Below are 18,152 nucleotides of genomic sequence, written 5' to 3'. Positions count from 1 at the left end.
AATTTCATTTCCGATAACCCTAACATTCATTATAGTGGCGACATACTGCTAATTCAATTTTTATTTATTTAAATCGGGAATAAGGTAAGAATGTTAAATGTGAAGTAATAAAAGTCGCAAGCACATTCACGATCAGATACGGAACACACCGATTTATATTTATAGGTACTGCTGAAACAAACATTTACTGATATTTTAAAGGTTAATGAAACCATTATAGGTACATGCTTCCAACGATAATTACTTTTGAAGTGTCTCATTCATGTCATGTTTAACCTCTATTATAATTTAGCCTCTATGATAAGTAGCATGCTTAATGAAGCGTTTAATGTTCAATAAACGTGAGCAAAAAGCAAAACAAAAATCACATCTAAATACTTTACGAATCCGAAGCTTAATACTTGAAAAACAAAATAAATTACGTGAAAAGTTGTGTCAACTACGTGGTAGCGATAACGGTCATTATATCTAAACGTTTACAATTAATATGAAATTGCTATTTTAGCTTACTTAGGTGGCATGCTGAAGTACGCGCTACACCTTGCAAAATTCCTGTAACGAGAGAAAATTCAATTACGGTTAATTCGTTGAAGGTATTCATATAGTCATCCAATCCAGCTATTTATAGGTTGTGTAAAGTTTTGTTGGAGCACAAATATAAAAATAAATAATAACAGGATTATTTGGTTTAATTATTTATCTGAAATATTTGTAAATAGATACTACAATATCCGGTACACATACGAACGCAATTAAAATAATATTCGTAATGAGAATGAAATAATAATACATTATTAATTATTGATATAAGATTTTTAAGGATAAATCCTTATTTATTCTACAAAAACTATAAACGGGTTTCTGGAACCACTCCTTCATGATTCAATCTATAATATCTATACGGATAATTTATTAATGTCTTTAGATCAATATTGAGTTCAAATAATATCCAAGTTAACAAATAAAAAAATCATTAATGCGTACAGTTCCTTATATCTACAAAACGTAACACATCTCTATGTTTTGCCACTTAGGACCCATTAGCGAAATCGGCGCAACATTTACTCGGACGCGTATTTACGTCTAAAGTCTGCACCACTACCCACCAATCACTAGTGGTTTCATGTCACACAGTTACATCCAATGTGACATCGCTCCACTGAACTCTATGACGCACGCCCATTTACGTAACTTCTTCGTCATTATACTCACCAAATACACAACGTATTACATCCATGTCATGCACAGATTCTGCCATACAAATAAGCAGGGGGACACCTTTATACATAGGTGTATTTCATTATTTTATAATCACAACGCGCGATGATATTTAAATGTAGGAGAATGTGTAAATATAGAGAGGAACAGAAAAATTTATAGGTAGTTTAAACGTGCAAAATATTGATTTGAAATTTTTTCATTGCACGTCATTATTATTAATCAATATTATGTTTACACTACTCACATAGATATGCTTTAAGAGGATATGGAAATTACTAAAGAAGCGTTCTAAAATGGAGATCTGTAATATTCGCCAAGGTTTTTGCCAGTTTTGTACCCACACACGCGTCTAATATCCCCGAAAGCATAGGCAGAGGCGCAACTGGTGCACCCATTTTTCGTCGTGCATATTCCCGACCCGAGACACTTCAGCAATCGTAGTTTTTGCAGGCATGCCGTTATATAACTACATCACCGAGGCAGAAAATATGTAGACTTATACTACAAAATAAATAATTAATCTATAATAATGTATGAAAATAATAAACTATTAGCAATATTAATATACTTTTATAATTAAATTAATTCACGTAACCAACTAAATATTATTATCATCAAACTTATTATGAAAATAAGTGATTGTTATAAATCAAATCATGTTTAATTAAATATAATGTAAACCGACTCCCAAGCGGTAAGCGACAGATGTTACTAGTCATATCATTAGAGAAATTAATTCAGTAACAGTATGTGTTGTTACCTTTACGCGTAGCGAGTAAACAGAACCTCATTTGTAAGTCACGAACTCATAAATCTAAGGGTCTGGCGTTCATACAAGATTGTTAACGTAAGCATTCATTAAATATGCATCGTTTTTACTTATTACAGCGCGGCTCAGTGTAGACAGCTGATTCGTGATGCTCTAGGAAATATTTTCTGAAGAGGCAACTTGCGAAAACTCCACCATGATTATGTGCAATGTTGCAGTGCCCCCTTCGATAAACTAAATAACGTTTAACCATAGAGCAAGTTACCGTAAAACTTCGCAGACATTAACTAGACAAGCAAACATTGAGAATTAATTACTTTTCTTGGCGCGTTTGCTTAAATAATCTAGTTCAGGTAAAAGACCGACTCGGTTACTGCAGTGCTTTTTCTATTTAAACAATCCTTAACTACTATTTGATGATATCGCAATTTGTAAAGTGAATAAAACCTTGGGACATGAATTCATTTTTAAGACTTCTACATTTTGCAGTAAAATTTAAGTTTTTCTATAACTTTAAGACTACTAAATCAGTTCTGTTCGTATTATATCCTGTAAAACGCTACGAACCGACGCGCATCACTACAAACACAGCTTTCCACCTTAAAACTCTTAAAAGAAAACAATAATGTGTTTTAACTTTCAAGCCACGATAAAATATCACGGCTTGAGTAAAATGCAAGTAAACATTTCATAATATATAAATACGACAACCGTTAAAGATGAGCTGATAATTGCAATAAAGTAGGTGCACGGCGCGACGCGCTGAGTTATAGCATGTTCACTTGACGCCGAGAACAGACCTGCCGTTATCAACTCCGATGAGCCATTAACACGAGTGCTGTTCGCGTATTGATCACTGATACATGTAACAAGTTATTAATTTTGTGCATGACGTTACTAAAAATATTACCTTACCTAATACTGGTGACGTAAAATATATCAAAATACGATTTTGGGGATTTGTTGTGACTATTTTTAGTTTTATACATTTTCGCTTATTTTTAACCGACTTCAAAAAAGGAGGAGGTTCTCAATTAGACTGTATATTTTTTTTGTGTGTGTTTGTTACGCGATTACTCCGCCATTTCTGGACCGATTTTCAAAATTCTTTTTTTGTTCGAAAGGAGATACTTTTAAAGTGGTCCCATCAGTCACCAAGTCAGGATTTGATGATTGGATCCTGGAGAAATAGAGGGCAACCATCAAATTTTATAGGCCCCCACAAAGTTTTTCGCAAACTTTATGAAGTAACTTAAGTACTTGCGTATGGTAATCATCATCTTATGTAGCTGAGCTGATGATGGAAGATACAACTCCTTAAGTAAGGAGTTGTAACAGTAAGGAGTTACTCGAAGAGGCATCGACTGATTTAGTAAATTATTTTCATGTTTGAAAGGGCGTTTGCCATTTGGTCTCATAATTATTACTAACACAAAAAAGCAAAAAATAATTTAACATTTAACCTATGTTATATACTGGTTACCAAGTTTGGAGTTAATAATGTATCTGAACTCATCTATATGCGCAGGCTAGACTGGTGTATATTTTTGTGAGTAACACGCATTAAAACGCATTTATGACTAATGAATGCGAAAATGTCTTTAATTCGATGCTCTCATGACCTTCAACCTACGAACATGACCTATGATAAATACAGGCTACATTTGAATACCCAGTATTCATCGATGACCTTTTGTAAATCCAGCCGCGCACGTGAACTCTACATAATATTAGATAATGGAAGCCCCCTTGAAACCATGACCTTTCACAACTCACGGGGGTTATGATAACACGTTGCTATAATTCTATCACAAAGTAATTTTATGCGAAGATTAGAACGTGACAGCTAACCGAGTCTAATTCGCTTATTGTCCTACATCAAAGCACAGTAATTGATTGTTTCGTGAATATTCCAATGAATTTCTAATTCGCGCCTACTGCATTGCACTGTGTAAATTACTTTTAACCGTTGTTTAAAGGACGTGATTAATGTCATATCAAGAGTATTAAACAACGATAAGTTTCCATTTAACTTATGAGGTATATTATCGCGTACTATAAAAATAATGTTACATGGCCACAGACTAATATCAGAAATAAATTGAAAAATAATGTCAACAAGAAAATATTAACAACTTTACGTGCTGATAATGCCACTACTACTATTGTAAAATAATTCGTTACAGTGGCAACATCACAATTAAAGTCAGAAATACAGTCAGGCACACGCCAAATTCGTACTAAACTACGAAATTATATTATATTATATTATTAAAAAAAATACAATAATAAAACTAGGAATTTTGGTGAAAATATTCGTTATTCGTGGATAATTTTTGGCGCATGTAAGCAAAGGTAAAGAACAGTGTGTGGTTTAATTTATCAACACAATGTCTAATGACCCTGTATATTAATATGTGAAGAGAAGAGACGTTGTTCCCTTTTTTAAGCACATTGCACGCACGGAGGCATGACTAAATTGCATATAGAAAAGGTGCGTAGAAAAATAAAATTTATGCGTCATAAAATGTATTAATAATATATAATAATATCAGCCCTGTATTATATACTTGCCCACTGCTGAGCACGGGCCTCCTCTACTACTGAGAGGGTTTAGGCCTAAGTCCACCACGCTGGCCTAGTGCGGATTGGTAGACTTCACACACCTTCGAAATTCCTATAGAGAACTTCTCAGATGTGCAGGTTTCCTCACGATGTTTTTCTTCACCGTTAAAGCGAACGATAAATTCACAAAGAATACACACATGATTTTTTTAGAAAAGTCAGAGGTGTGTGCCCTTGGGATTTGAACCTGCGGACATTCGTCTCGGCAGTCCGTTCCACACCCAACTAGGCTATCGCCGCTTGTATTACAAATAAAATGTATTACAAATATATTAAATTCGATGGTCAAATATCGACAATTGGACGAGTACCAGTATGAAGAAAGACATATCATTCGTGTAGAAAATAGGTGGCAGCAGCTGTGTACAGCGTGCGTGCGCCTCCATCCGCTCGGAATTCCCATCCGAGGACACGTTTTATTTTATTACTCACCACCGTAATTCAATGTACAGTACTTTTTCGATTTAAATCTTAAATCCTATCATACTACATACAACTGACCATTAATCTTCCGAGTTTTTGTACCGTCATAATGTAGACGAACCACATTTTCTTAACTTTCAAATACTGTCGCCCTTAACTGCTCTTTTAAATTGTTACAGGAAAAACGTCATTATTATTATTTCCATTCGGTATGGATGGCTCGTTAAAGTTCGACGCGTTACCTTCCATACTATGGGACAAATCATTTGGTGCCTACATAATTTTTAACATATAACAGAATTGGTTGTTTTTTGTATTTTAAGTAGTATTAATAACATTCACCTCGAATGCTATAAAAAAATAAGCCAATTCATAAAACACTCGTCTTTAACAATACCAGCTACATATATCATCGTTGATATTCAGAATCTGAGATACATTTTTCTCGCCAAATACCGTTTTCTAAAGCCAATCATCTGATAAATGATACGCCGTCGTACAATTCCGCAGTATTGATTTTGCGTTCCTGTTTTTCAGGCTCATCTAAATTTCGTGAGTCTATAAATATCCAAAATTTATGTTACACTGGATGTGTGAGTTATTTTTCTTACAATCAGCCTTTAATGTTTCTACAGAAGTTTGGACTTCTGTTTGTGTTTCTTTAGATTAACGAACACTACAAAAAAATCTATCATATAGTGATCAAAATGGAAGTAATGATAGGAAGAAATAAACATTAAACATAAAAAAATCAAAAGTACTGTACGAGGAGAGAAGACCTCTATACAAAACTAAAAAGATATTTGGAGAAAGCATGTCTATTTTTGACAAAACCCTGCATCTTTAATAGCACCTACGAGTATATAAGCAACAACAGACACAATACATGGAGCTCCACAGTCCCAAACAAAGTCGTATCACCACTAGCGAATCAATGCCGTTCTTGTCCGGTCAAGTATTGGGACGATGGAAGTAGCACCCCGGCGTAGAACTGCGTGGCGGATGTTCAACATAACTTCGAACTACTCCACTGATCGTTCGAAACATACGGTCCCTGTCGGCACGGGGTGCTATGACACCAAAACTACTTTAACTAACAACACTTGGAACTTCGCGAAATTTACTTTGATGTGAATGCACTTAATCCTGTCCTACAACATTATTTAAATGAGGTTTAGAGACAAGTGACAAGAAGACGTACGGTCAAAAATCCACGTCTCGGATGCTAATACTACTCTATGAGTTTATAGGATTATTTTGATAAACGAAAACACATACTTGTCTTTACCGCTGCTAACACTGTACCAAAAAACATTCTGTATAAGAATATTTTTACTAAAAATCCCGTTTTTATAATTAGGACAATTTAATGCGAAGATATTGTGTTCTTGAGCATATATCGGATTGAAAGTATTATCCCTTTAGAACAAGTTATCCTAGAGTAGTAATACCATTGGGGCATGTAATATAAAAATGACTTGTCATTGATATTTATTTTATTCAAACCTTACACTTTTTTATTTTATACTTGAGTTCAAGGAGCTTATTTTAAATTGTTATTTGTATAGGATAGGTATGTGGTTTCATTTAATAATGCAATGTCAAAATGACCCTGTATTTATTGTCTCATATAAAAAACATGAATGAGTTTTTAACAGTATTAGGACCAATGCCAAGGTAATACATGTCCAGATCAGTGGCGAAGCGTCCATACAATCCGATTCCTACCGGCTTCCCTTTTAGGTTTATTTTCGTTTGTCTTAAGTTTTTTTTATACGAGTACTGCAAAGTGTACCGTACTGCACCTGAAGGTAAGTGGAGTGGGGTCCAACAGAAAGTCGACTGACGAGAGATGTGTACCCCTCGGCAATTGACACAATTATGGCGGTCTATTCGAGCCGGTTACACACTGGCTGATCCCGGAATGCGGCACACTTAGGCGGGCCACTATGGCATGTTCTAACAACTTGTGTACGATGGTCGCTATCCGGGCGAATATAAAATATATCCTACCACCAGCAAAAGTTCATCGATAAAGGAAAAATAATAAGGCAGTACCGCTTAGTAATCGTTTCGGAAAATGTAAAAGAATTTCATTAGTTTTCCTGGCACAAGGTTTGTGTAGTGTGCAGTACCATCGTAATTTGTATTTGAAAATATTATTCGAAATAAGAAATAGGAGATTAACGTGAATAGCTTTTCAAAACGATAACTTAACTAGAAAAATAATCAGTAACTACTCGAAATCTAACAATAATTCTAAAACCCACTATGATTTAGTGTTTCCATTTACTTTAATATAATAAAGCCATACTAATATATAAAGTAAAATATAATGGAGGCGAATAGTGTCTCAATCATAACACAAAGTTCTCCGCAGGGAATATGACAAAGTTGCTTTTCCAGTTTTAGCGTGACGTCGAACGTATTTCGCGAGACAGCCAATACAGATAAAATTGTCTCCATGACATAGGTTCGACTAGACACAATCGTAAATGTGTCTAATAAATAAATCTAGACAAACCGCGTCCATTTCCTTTATACGGGTTTTAAAATTTTAAAAAGTCACTTGAACTCAACATTAATCACTTCATAAAACTACTTCAGGAACTTTCGATACGCCGAGATTTGTTTGTTAATACTAATTTATTTTTAACAAAATCTAAATAGTTCGCACCAGTTTACTCGCATACGGCGGACAGGTTTATCAGTACGCACGCAATCAGCCAAACAATGTGGAAATCAAAAGGTTGCTAAAAATATTTAACACAACACACGCTCCTAAACTTTATTCCGGAGGTAAAGTTATAAATAAAACTAAAAACTATTTGGGCCCTGGTAAAAGAAAAGTGCGTTGAGTGCCAATAAACAGGCATTTGGGCTAAAAATAGATCGGGTCTGTTTGCGTGGCCTCTAAGCTATGGCCACCCGCCCTGCGTGGAGCGTCGCGTGGGCGGAAGGCGAGGGCAGGAGGCGAGCTAGACCCACACACCCCATAGACATGATTTATTCCCGCGAAGATTGCGTTTGCAGAAAAATATTTAATGAGGTCAGTAGAGAAATATGTGAGCAGTTGGGACGTACTCATGAACCAACGTCTGGTCTGTGCCCATGAGAACACTTCTAAATATGCGCAGTATACAACATATCACACATACAAATGCATTCACCGACACCAAACACAATTTAAAATTCACTATCTAACTAACTGAGAATCAAAACGTTGTTAACGCTAATTCAATTACGGAAACAACAAACTTAATATGTTGAACATACCACGAAACTAGAATTAATTTGTTCGCGTAAGCACTGTACCAGTGTTGTTGGCGAAACTATTTTTAATTTCACATATGGAAGGAGAAATTCAATTTTGAAATAGATTACAGGCACACATGCCGCACGTATGTACTCGTACGTACGTCGACGTGTACTCGTGTTTCAGACAAGGCAATTTCTAGGCTTGAGGTTCTCACAAAGTCAAGCCAATATTTACTGGCAAATAAATCTGTACGGCACATGCAGAGATTACGGCACCTGGCGACAACCGCTGAACGCCTCGAATGATCCACGGCCGACTAAAATAACTTTATCCAATTACGAAGGCCTTCCTTGGATACCTTCTTTGCATTTCAATTCAAGCGTGTAAATGAAAACCATAAATAATAGACCATAAACCAAATAGTAATTAATAACTACATGTAAAATTTTATGTTTATATTTCTTTCAAAATCATTACAAACGATGAGTGAATAAACAGTTCTTATTTGGAGTGTTCCTTTTTTAAACCATGTTCCATTTTTATAATGTTACTATCATATAACGTGCAACAATATTATAGTCAATCGTCACGTCATTTTTGTTTGCAGATATATTTCCCACGTCCTGGTGTATATATTTGATGATTTTTTGTTGGTAAGTATATTATAATTCTGGTGTGTTCTATATTGCATTTCTAGTACATTCGGTATTTTCAAGTTAAATCACACTTTAGTAAAAAGATTACTGAATAAAGATTGTATTCCTTCCTAGCTTGGCACCACAGTTAACAAACAAAGACCAGATCTCTTTCTGTTGATTTCTACTTTTTTGGCCAATACACTCGAGACTTGTCGCCGTGGATCGCAGTTGGAATGAATACCGCATTATGCTACGAAACTAGTCGCTTTGCTGCTTTTTATTTATTCAACAAAATTTCTAGATAAAACGTCTGAGAACGATCATAACTGAAATGTCGACCTTAAAAACTTCAAATTTCACTGGAAAATTTCTGCGCTGTGTTGGAATAAATATTACCATGTACGAATATTTTACTCCTTAAACAATAAATCTGTCTTCACATTAAACATATTTCATTTCATGGCATGTTAATTTAGTTGTACTTACAATAAAATTAATTGGGTTACTTATGTTTATATGAGAAATAAGAATTTCAATCAAAACTAATTGTATTTTCAGCTTGAAAAAGCTATAAACTCGAAAGCTAAGTTATTTTTGGAAGGTAAACGGAATATTGTGTTAATATTATATTTTCATTCACACAAAACAATTACATAGTTATCAGAAACGAGATGCTACAATTAATAACAATAATGGCTTTTTTATGGCAGACTAATATATACTAATGATATATTATGATGTACGGAAATATAAAAACGTACATTAATCAATTGCCCGGTGTCTTTCTTTCCCACACTTCTTGGAAAGATTTTCTTTTCCATTTAAAACATTTTGATAAAGTGCACGTCACGTGTGAGAATCTCCCCTTGGTCAATTGCGTATGCATGCACTATAGATTTGTAGTTTTTAGCTTTCCTAAATATAACTCGAAACGCAATAATAAACATACACAGGACTTTGACTCTTATAATATTTGCAATAGAACTATCTCTGGACGCGTCTCGTCCTTTAAAATTTTATTTCGTGCCATTCATTTCGAAAATGCTATTTACAATATTTTTAAAGAATTAAATATTCGATTACGCATTCCCTTTTCATGCAATAAACGCAATCAGTGTCCAAAATGTATATTTACGTCTATACAATTTTTTTATTAGATAAAACTATACATAACATATGTACATGATAAAAATTATTATTAATTTTGTACAAAACCTAACTCAAATAAATCAATTATAGGTACTCATAAATATGAAAACAAAGCAGGTACCCCACAGAAAACTTGTGTGCTTAAATTGTTTAGACCCCTATTAAAATAGTCATCTATAGAAGTTAACCAACATAAAAGGAAAGTTTCATACCGGCTTAATGATAAACCATGCTTTGTCTTTGTTCCTCATTATGTAATCAAAGAGATACTGAGAGCGGAGCGGCTTAGGTACATCTCTTGGCACACCATGATAACGCCTATTTCGATAATGAATCCAAGTTTAAACAACTTCGGGATGACACTTCAATGTTAACCGATTATACGTTTATGCGTTAAGTAAACCTAAGCTTGCGGCTTTTATCTATGAAAGGGTTGACAGAAGCTCAACTAGTACGAGAGATCAACTCATCCGATTCATTACGTCACAGATTATATTTCCGGAATAATAATGTGTTATTTAATACCCCATGGTTTATGAAAATTAAGCCACAACATATCACATATCACCACATTCTAGGTGTACTTAGTTTCAGGATTATGCACACAAGACTTTTTATTATTTACAGGCCTCATCACTTCATCAAATCAACTAAAATAAAAGGGATAAATGAGTAATGATTGACTATTGTTTATCATCTATTCGTTAAAATGGTAACCAACTTGACAAGTGACACGATTAAAGCAAACATAACAAGGCGTAATGAAGATTTCAATCCATACATCAATCTAATTAATTTTGTGCGTCACAGGCCTTCAATCATCAGACCAATTCTCCGGCAGTCCGCTGATCCGATTAATTAAGATGCAAGAGCGCCATCTGTGTTGTTACACATGTCACGGAAATAAATCGTAGCCTCGCAACCTAACTACCCTCATTACCCTCGACTTGCCTCTTCAGCGTGCACATTAGCAACACAGCGTCTCGGAGATCAATCACAGTTGAAAGTAGGATAAGGAAACGATTCGAATCTGTTGCCATTTTTCCCACTGCGACGAAAGACACTTTTCTGTTGTTTTATGGCCAATATTTCCTATTTAATTACGGATTTCGCTAAAAATTACAACTGATCGATTACTACAATTGATAGGTTCCTGATCAGAACATTAGTGCTGCTTATAAAAGCTTCTAGACTCAGTTTATCCAATGACAGGGCTAAAGGAATGTTTACAATTAGTAGTTTAGCATGAGTACCTTAAACCTCTCTACGGTTAAAACCTCAACATATTTCTCTATATAATAGAAGAGACAGGTACATTTTATTTGTGTGCGAGCTCTGCCGCTCATAAACATACACGTAGATCCCGAAGAATTATGAATTTGTTGCTGACCTTTCAAAATAATGAGGTTAAAACTATCAGAGGTTAAAGTCATAAAACACGATAAATGAAATATCTGCTCGAGCAGTATAGTAAAGTTATGTCAATGAAAGGAACCACATACAACCATGTCACAAGAAACGAAATTTATAGTGTGAAAACAGCTCCTGAATCTGTCTGATACAGCGCTACAATAAAAAGGTTGTACCATTCGTATGTAAATTCCAGAATATTCTGAAGACTTGCTCAGCAATGTAGTATTTTATACGATCTAAGCGTTACCAACTTTAAAACAAGTACTAATTTAAATTACCGTTTTTGCATTACATGACGAAATTGAGCTCAGCGAACCGTGACTACATTAGCTACATCGCCTATCGCTTTAGGGCTGAAGGTATAATTACAATCTAAAAACCTTTATAAAATTTCACTTTGTTATTCTCTGTTTTACTAGGTATCACATTAAAACTCAAGTACAGGTCTGTCAAGTATATTTTTTTAGATCGGAGTAGTAAAGGATTGTACCTGGTTTCAAAAAACTGGGGCTGGGAAAGATATTCTGGATATGTTAAGCGGGATTACGTTCTAAGCCAGATGATTTTAGAGTGGGCCTGCACCACCCACCAACCCATTTGCTACGCTTATAAACGTAAATCACTAGAAATCTTTAATCCCGACTAAAAGTAGAGAACAGGAAACGTTGAAATCGCGACATCACAGTTTGTTAACTCTAATTTTCATATTAAAAGTAGTCGTGCAGTCAAACTTGAAAATTGAACCAAAAATTTCTTAACACTGTTAAGTGTAAATTGCTAGCTGTATTTATCCATAAAATATTCCTATATTTTGGCCACGATCCTATCAAACACAAGCCCTACTAGTATGAGCATTATTGGTTTTAAACGAAAAAAATGCCTTTGTAGGTGAACAATGCTGTCATCGGAAACCATTCTGCGGCTGACATTTAGATAACTTGCACATGTCCAGAACATACACCTCAGGAACGACAAGTCAAATCGTGTGGTACTGAATCGATACAAGCGCCTAGTTCTTGTCTAATAAAAGCCTGAATCCCAGTTTGTTTAGAGTTGGCATTCTTTGAAAACGGCAGCAATGGATATTATACCTAGATTTTATGCATCGCATTACATTAGTAGTCTGAGTGACACAGGATACAAAAAGTGTCAATTTTAATTCAAGTGACATAAAATTTGATTCTGGGAGTGGTTAAAATGTAGTTATAGTTACTACTAATATTCCTGATAGCATCGAACTGATTACTTCCCTTCAAGTGTATAACGTGAAGTACTCAGTCAATGGTGTCGGTAATCAGGTACTAGGGCTAGGTAGTCGTAGATATCACGTGGACGCCACTAGCGCAGTCGAACAAGCTCGTCACGCTTGCTTGCTAACGTTACGATATTGATGTTTACACAGAGCCTTTACTACTAATTATCGCGGTAAACGTGCGTATAGCTTCCAATTAATTTCTCGCCTGTTAACACGCGATAAAGATCTTTGGAGTTTTAATAAAATAGATTGGTGAAACTGCGTAATATGTTGGCGTTGAGCTTAAAAGCTTGAGGTAACTTTGGGAGCAAGTGGAACAAAATTAACAATTTGGTAAAATTTTCCTCGCGTGTTAAGTACATCTTGTTAGTTATAAACTCAATTTATGCATGTACCCACCTGATATGTGTTCCGCAACTTTCATTTTAAGAGAAAATTGTCGTTGGAAAATGACTCAATTGGATTGAAATTGATTGGAAAATGAATCCCCTTAGTAAGCGCTTTTACAATCAGCTTAAGAGACCAGTATAAAATGCAGTAGTTAAAACTGTTTACATATTATTCTATTAATTTAATTTCACTCTTCATCCATGCAAGCATTCAAAATTAAATATTTTGTTAATTTGAAAATATATAATGTCATAATTTATCATCATCGTGTGTCATCATGATATTTCACAAATACAATGTATGATTAAGACGCTATACTTTACCATAGTTACCCCAAGTTATATTAATTTTATGGAGCATTCACGACGTATTTAACACAACAAAAATATTAAGTCAGTAGAAAATATTATAATGCAAGCTAATATTTGAACAACTTAAATAGATAATACAACTAACAATAATAAACACATGATACAATTATAAGTATCTGATGCGACAAAATTTATACTTTAAGCTGTAAAGGAGATTATAAGAATGCTTACACTTGCAATGTGAAGACTTAGCTAGGAGCATGCGACCCGCAACTCGAAACGTCTCCGACACTGCCGCGGACAATACCCCTCCATTTAATGCTTACACACCCAACTAGAGAGTTTAAAACAATTATTTAGTTTACCACAAAACATTTTACCTAATTTACTGCTTACTTTCTTGTACACTGCCGTCTAATTAGGCTATCCAAACAGCTACACCTTAAAGCTATTCCTACATTATACAAAATACCTTTTAACACTTTCAAAGCTATTTTGTTATTTTCCAGGTACAGTACAATGGAGAAACATAGAACGTATATTTTATTTTATCTTCATTTTTGGCTATGCATTACAAACAAAAGTCTAAAAATACAAACAAAATGACTTTTATTTTCATTTACTATTGGTAAGGTCATTTCTGTTGCTTAAAAGGCTGAACGTTAATGTAGTACCTATAACCTTTGACATTGTGATCGTCAGACTCTATTTAATTATAAATAAAATTCCAGCCGCTTCTACTTGGATAATTATATTTCATTATTAGAGGTTTTAATTTCATGCTTTATCGTGTTGGCAAAGTTTTGGTAAATGATCATTTTGCCTCAGGCGAGTCAGTCATTAAAGTGTTTTTGCATGTTAAGCAAGCCCCCTTGGCTTTCTTCACGTTTGCATAGATTACGTTTGTGTGGAATGGTGGAATAGTTTTACTGCACACGCCACCGGAACCGGATAACGAAGCCACCTACGTATGGACTATGAAAAGTAGACGGCAGAGTGGCGCAGTGGCTAGGCGGGCACTGATTTACCCGTAGGCTCAAAGAACCACAGGACGGAATTTAAAGCTAGCATGCACTGTGATTTATTTTAAACTATATTTTATTATTTTACCAAAATATAGCTCGGAAAGAAATCACAGTGTACGGGTAACCGTTCCGGGTATCGTGCCAACAACCTTTAAATTTGGAAACAGTTTACAGTTTTGACGGGATTTTTTCTATCCTTTGAAATCGTAAGCGAATAGTTGCGACTACCTATATTTATGGCCAATGACCTGTTGAAGATTGTGTCACTTGATGGTAAGTGATCACCGCAGACTATAGGACTAATACTAGAGATTTATAGATTAGCCTTAAAAGACGTTAAAGTTCCAGCCATCGTAACGTAAGTGCATCTATCAGCAATCTTTTTGGCCTCACTGTTACCACTATGGCTCCGCGAACATTGGGGTAACAAAATAGCGCAATTTACAGCACAATTCTGTTATCCCAATGCGCACTAAATGTTAAGATCGCAAAATTTATGAGACGACTACTGAAATTTTATGTTACTTTGAACATCAATTAAAATTTAAAGGCCAACTAAATGTCTCAATCGATCGCCTCTTCCATCAACTACCTATATAATTTTCTGAATAGAAACTTGTAACACAACATAATAATGAACGGATTAAAAATTTGGTTTCTTCAATTCAATTAAACAAACGTGCTATATGGAACGGGTCTATTACTGAAATTGAAACGAAAACCGACACACAAAACCTTTTCATTTAGTCTTTAAAACCTGATGTAAGAATGCATATATGCATATATATATATGGTCATGCAATAATAAATTTACGATGTAAATATACTGTGATAAACTTACATCGTGCAAGTTACGTATGTCGCTTGAATTAGTAATTAATGCGATCTATACCGCATGCCTCTTATGCACCGCACGCGCGCCTTCCACCTACGTAAAATGCACTTATATTATCATTAGACAAAATCATAAGAAAATAATAAAAAAAAAGTATGGAATAAGGGGTATTACTGGAAATGCTTGCGCATAAGGCGAGTTATTATGCAGACTTCGCGTGAGTGTAAGCACTTTAAGTACCTGCAGCAACTACATTCGTTCATAACATTCGCCTGATGTATAGATACAAACTCCCGGTCCCAGGTCCGATCTGATCGTTTCACCCGAATCGTGCCTCGTACACAACCGTCATGACACAGTGCATCGGCGTGCTACCGTGTTGCCAGTCTTCGTGTCACGAGCCGCTACCGCGCACGACGCGCCACCGCGTCAATAACTAACTTTCGTTTGACACGCGATTAAAGATGCTCTATTTTACATAAAACGATCGTAAAGCCACCATAAAAACTTTTATCTGACCCACACCTCATCAACATGACAATGTACTGTCATAGTACAAACTAACCTCACAATATATAACATAACTGTTGTGTACATCTATACGAATATTAATATTACTGTTTTATCCTGAGTGCTTATACGCGAGTTAAGTAGTAAGCTTCAGATGTCAGATCCAGTCGTAGATCAATTAGATAAAAATGACAAAAAGCAGAAAGTTTAACTTTAAATGATACTTGAGTCCATTTATATATATAGGAGAAAATAGTTCATTGCAGGAAAATTTAATCGTTCAGAAATGCAGACTTGTATGTTTTAATACATCTAAAATTAGGTATTTTACCATTAGCATCAGAAAATAGTTACTTTCAGAACATTTAACAATATGTGCAATGTGTTATATAAAATATATTGTACAGTGCAAACTACACTCATGTTTAAAAAATGCGCACAACATTAAGAGCCATCCATCACCGCTACACTAAGGAGTATGACCATTAATCACACTCACGGCACTATATACTGGAACCGTTGACATTGGACAAGTCGCATGTCTCGTCCTCACGGGACTATTTTGAGGAAGTACAACTCAACGAAATACTCTCGCGACGACACGGTAAAAATGGGACTGAAAATACAAATCCTGCTGTTGATAAATACAAAATCAGTTTTAGATGTATAAGTATAGCATAAATACATGTGTCTATAACTGTTTCGATTGAGACTCCCATTTTAATAAAACAGACATTTTGAATAGTATATTATGCGGTAGATACGACAAACGATATTGCCGTCAGTCACGAAAGCTGACGCGAGAGTCACATGTCGAGTGCTGATTATTACAATCGTTAGGAAGCCCCGAATCCTGGTCAATATGTGTTTGACAGAATAGATTAATGAAATACTAGCCGTGCTGCCCCTGTGCGTGATTTATTAGACTTACCCATGCGATATCAAACCGCTAAACAATGCGCGTATATTGTATTCACGATGGAATTCAAAGTCAGTCGCATTAAATAATAGATCTCGACAAGATATACCAATGATAAACTCAAACTTATACTTACTGTTCTACATATCTGCCTACAAATGAAGAATTGAATTCATAGGCTCCTACGGTATTCCCGACTATTTTATAAAATACGTCGTAACACTTATATGGAGATGAGTCATAGCTCAGTGATGAAAGCAATCTTCCCGATGGCAAGAGTACGTGCCTTATCGACATCGTCTCACAAAACTGGGTTTTGGTCAAACGGGTACTCATCGCAAAATGCACACACAATTTCTGGTTTAACTGAATTTTTCGATATAATCCCCTCCGCTAACTACCACTACATACTATAACTTTGTCGCTAATGCTTCATAATCCGCTATATTTGTCGAGCTGTGCAACTGCGGCATGTACTTTGGAAGCAATATTCAGTTAATCCGTGGAAATGTCAAGTCAGGGCGTCTTAAGGTACATAGAATGCAAGTGAAGAAGATCCAAAAAAATTAGAGTATCTGTTTTTAAACGGAGAAACATGCCTCTGTTAGCAACAAATGAAATGAGAGTAAAAATGAAAAAGACAAAAAGGAAAAGATTTATATTGAAAAAAAATGTAATTTGGAAAAAGAAGATAAGAAAAAAACGTTGAAAAGTGGAAGTAAAGCCCTCTCTCCCAATTATAAAATGGCAGTATTTGTCGGCTAGCACAGTCTCTGTTGCGAAGAATGACTTTAACATTGTCATACAAGCGCAGCAAAAAGCCTGGAAACTTCATCCTTTTAAGCCCGCTTTGTGAACTCAAAGCTTTATTTTGTGAGGCCTAAAAATGCACGTGTGATTGGATCTTTCTGGACAAATACTGCTGTTTTGTAGAAAGAACACATATGAAGGAAATAATACTAAGAGCCTGTTTCACAAGTTTCAAGTAACTGTTATATTGAAAGTTATTATATTTAACAGCTAATGTACATTTAGCACGCATACTTATATGAATGCATAGATTAGAATATGATTTTTGTAAATGGTTTGTTCGTAGTAATAAATAATTTATATTGATAGCAAATGGATGCGGGCTGTTCAAGACCGGATTGGTTGGCGTTAACTTGGGGAGGCTTACGTTCAGCAGTGGACGGTGGGGAGCTGATCGATTAATTTGTTCGGCTTATAGATTTATGTATATATTAAAAAATTATTTATGTTTAGTAACATGTACAAATTTTTTAAAACAGGGCCTTTTTATTTTTTACGCAAGTTTTATAAGAGCTTATCACTAAAGTATTAAATAATAGAAAACAAACGAGCTTATATATGCTAAATTATAAATGCAAACTACCGCAGTATATGCACCGC

At 35.1% G+C, this 18,152-nt stretch overlaps 2 protein-coding genes across 3 annotated transcripts in view; one reads left to right on the top strand and one right to left on the bottom strand.

Moving 5' to 3' along the window:
* Window positions 1–18,152, top strand: part of LOC115448982 (pseudouridine-metabolizing bifunctional protein C1861.05) — a 122,826-nt gene that overhangs the window by 49,720 nt on the left and 54,954 nt on the right. The gene's annotated exons all lie outside the window — the stretch shown is intronic.
* LOC115448991 (CD82 antigen-like) overlaps window positions 1–18,152 on the bottom strand; it is a 67,147-nt gene that overhangs the window by 22,348 nt on the left and 26,647 nt on the right. The window contains exon 3 of one of the 2 annotated variants that reach the window (XM_037444725.1): window positions 511–552. The exons of the other annotated variant lie outside the window; for it this stretch is intronic. The gene's annotated coding sequence lies outside the window, so the exon portion shown is untranslated. The remainder of the gene's footprint in view (window positions 1–510; window positions 553–18,152) is intronic. 2 annotated transcript variants of the gene reach the window in all.

Source organism: Manduca sexta, chromosome 28 (genome assembly GCF_014839805.1).
Source record: "Manduca sexta isolate Smith_Timp_Sample1 chromosome 28, JHU_Msex_v1.0, whole genome shotgun sequence".
NCBI lineage: Eukaryota > Metazoa > Arthropoda > Insecta > Lepidoptera > Sphingidae > Manduca > Manduca sexta.
The sequence above is the reverse complement of the archived record's forward strand: the minus strand, read 5'-3'. Positions and strand labels throughout refer to the sequence as shown.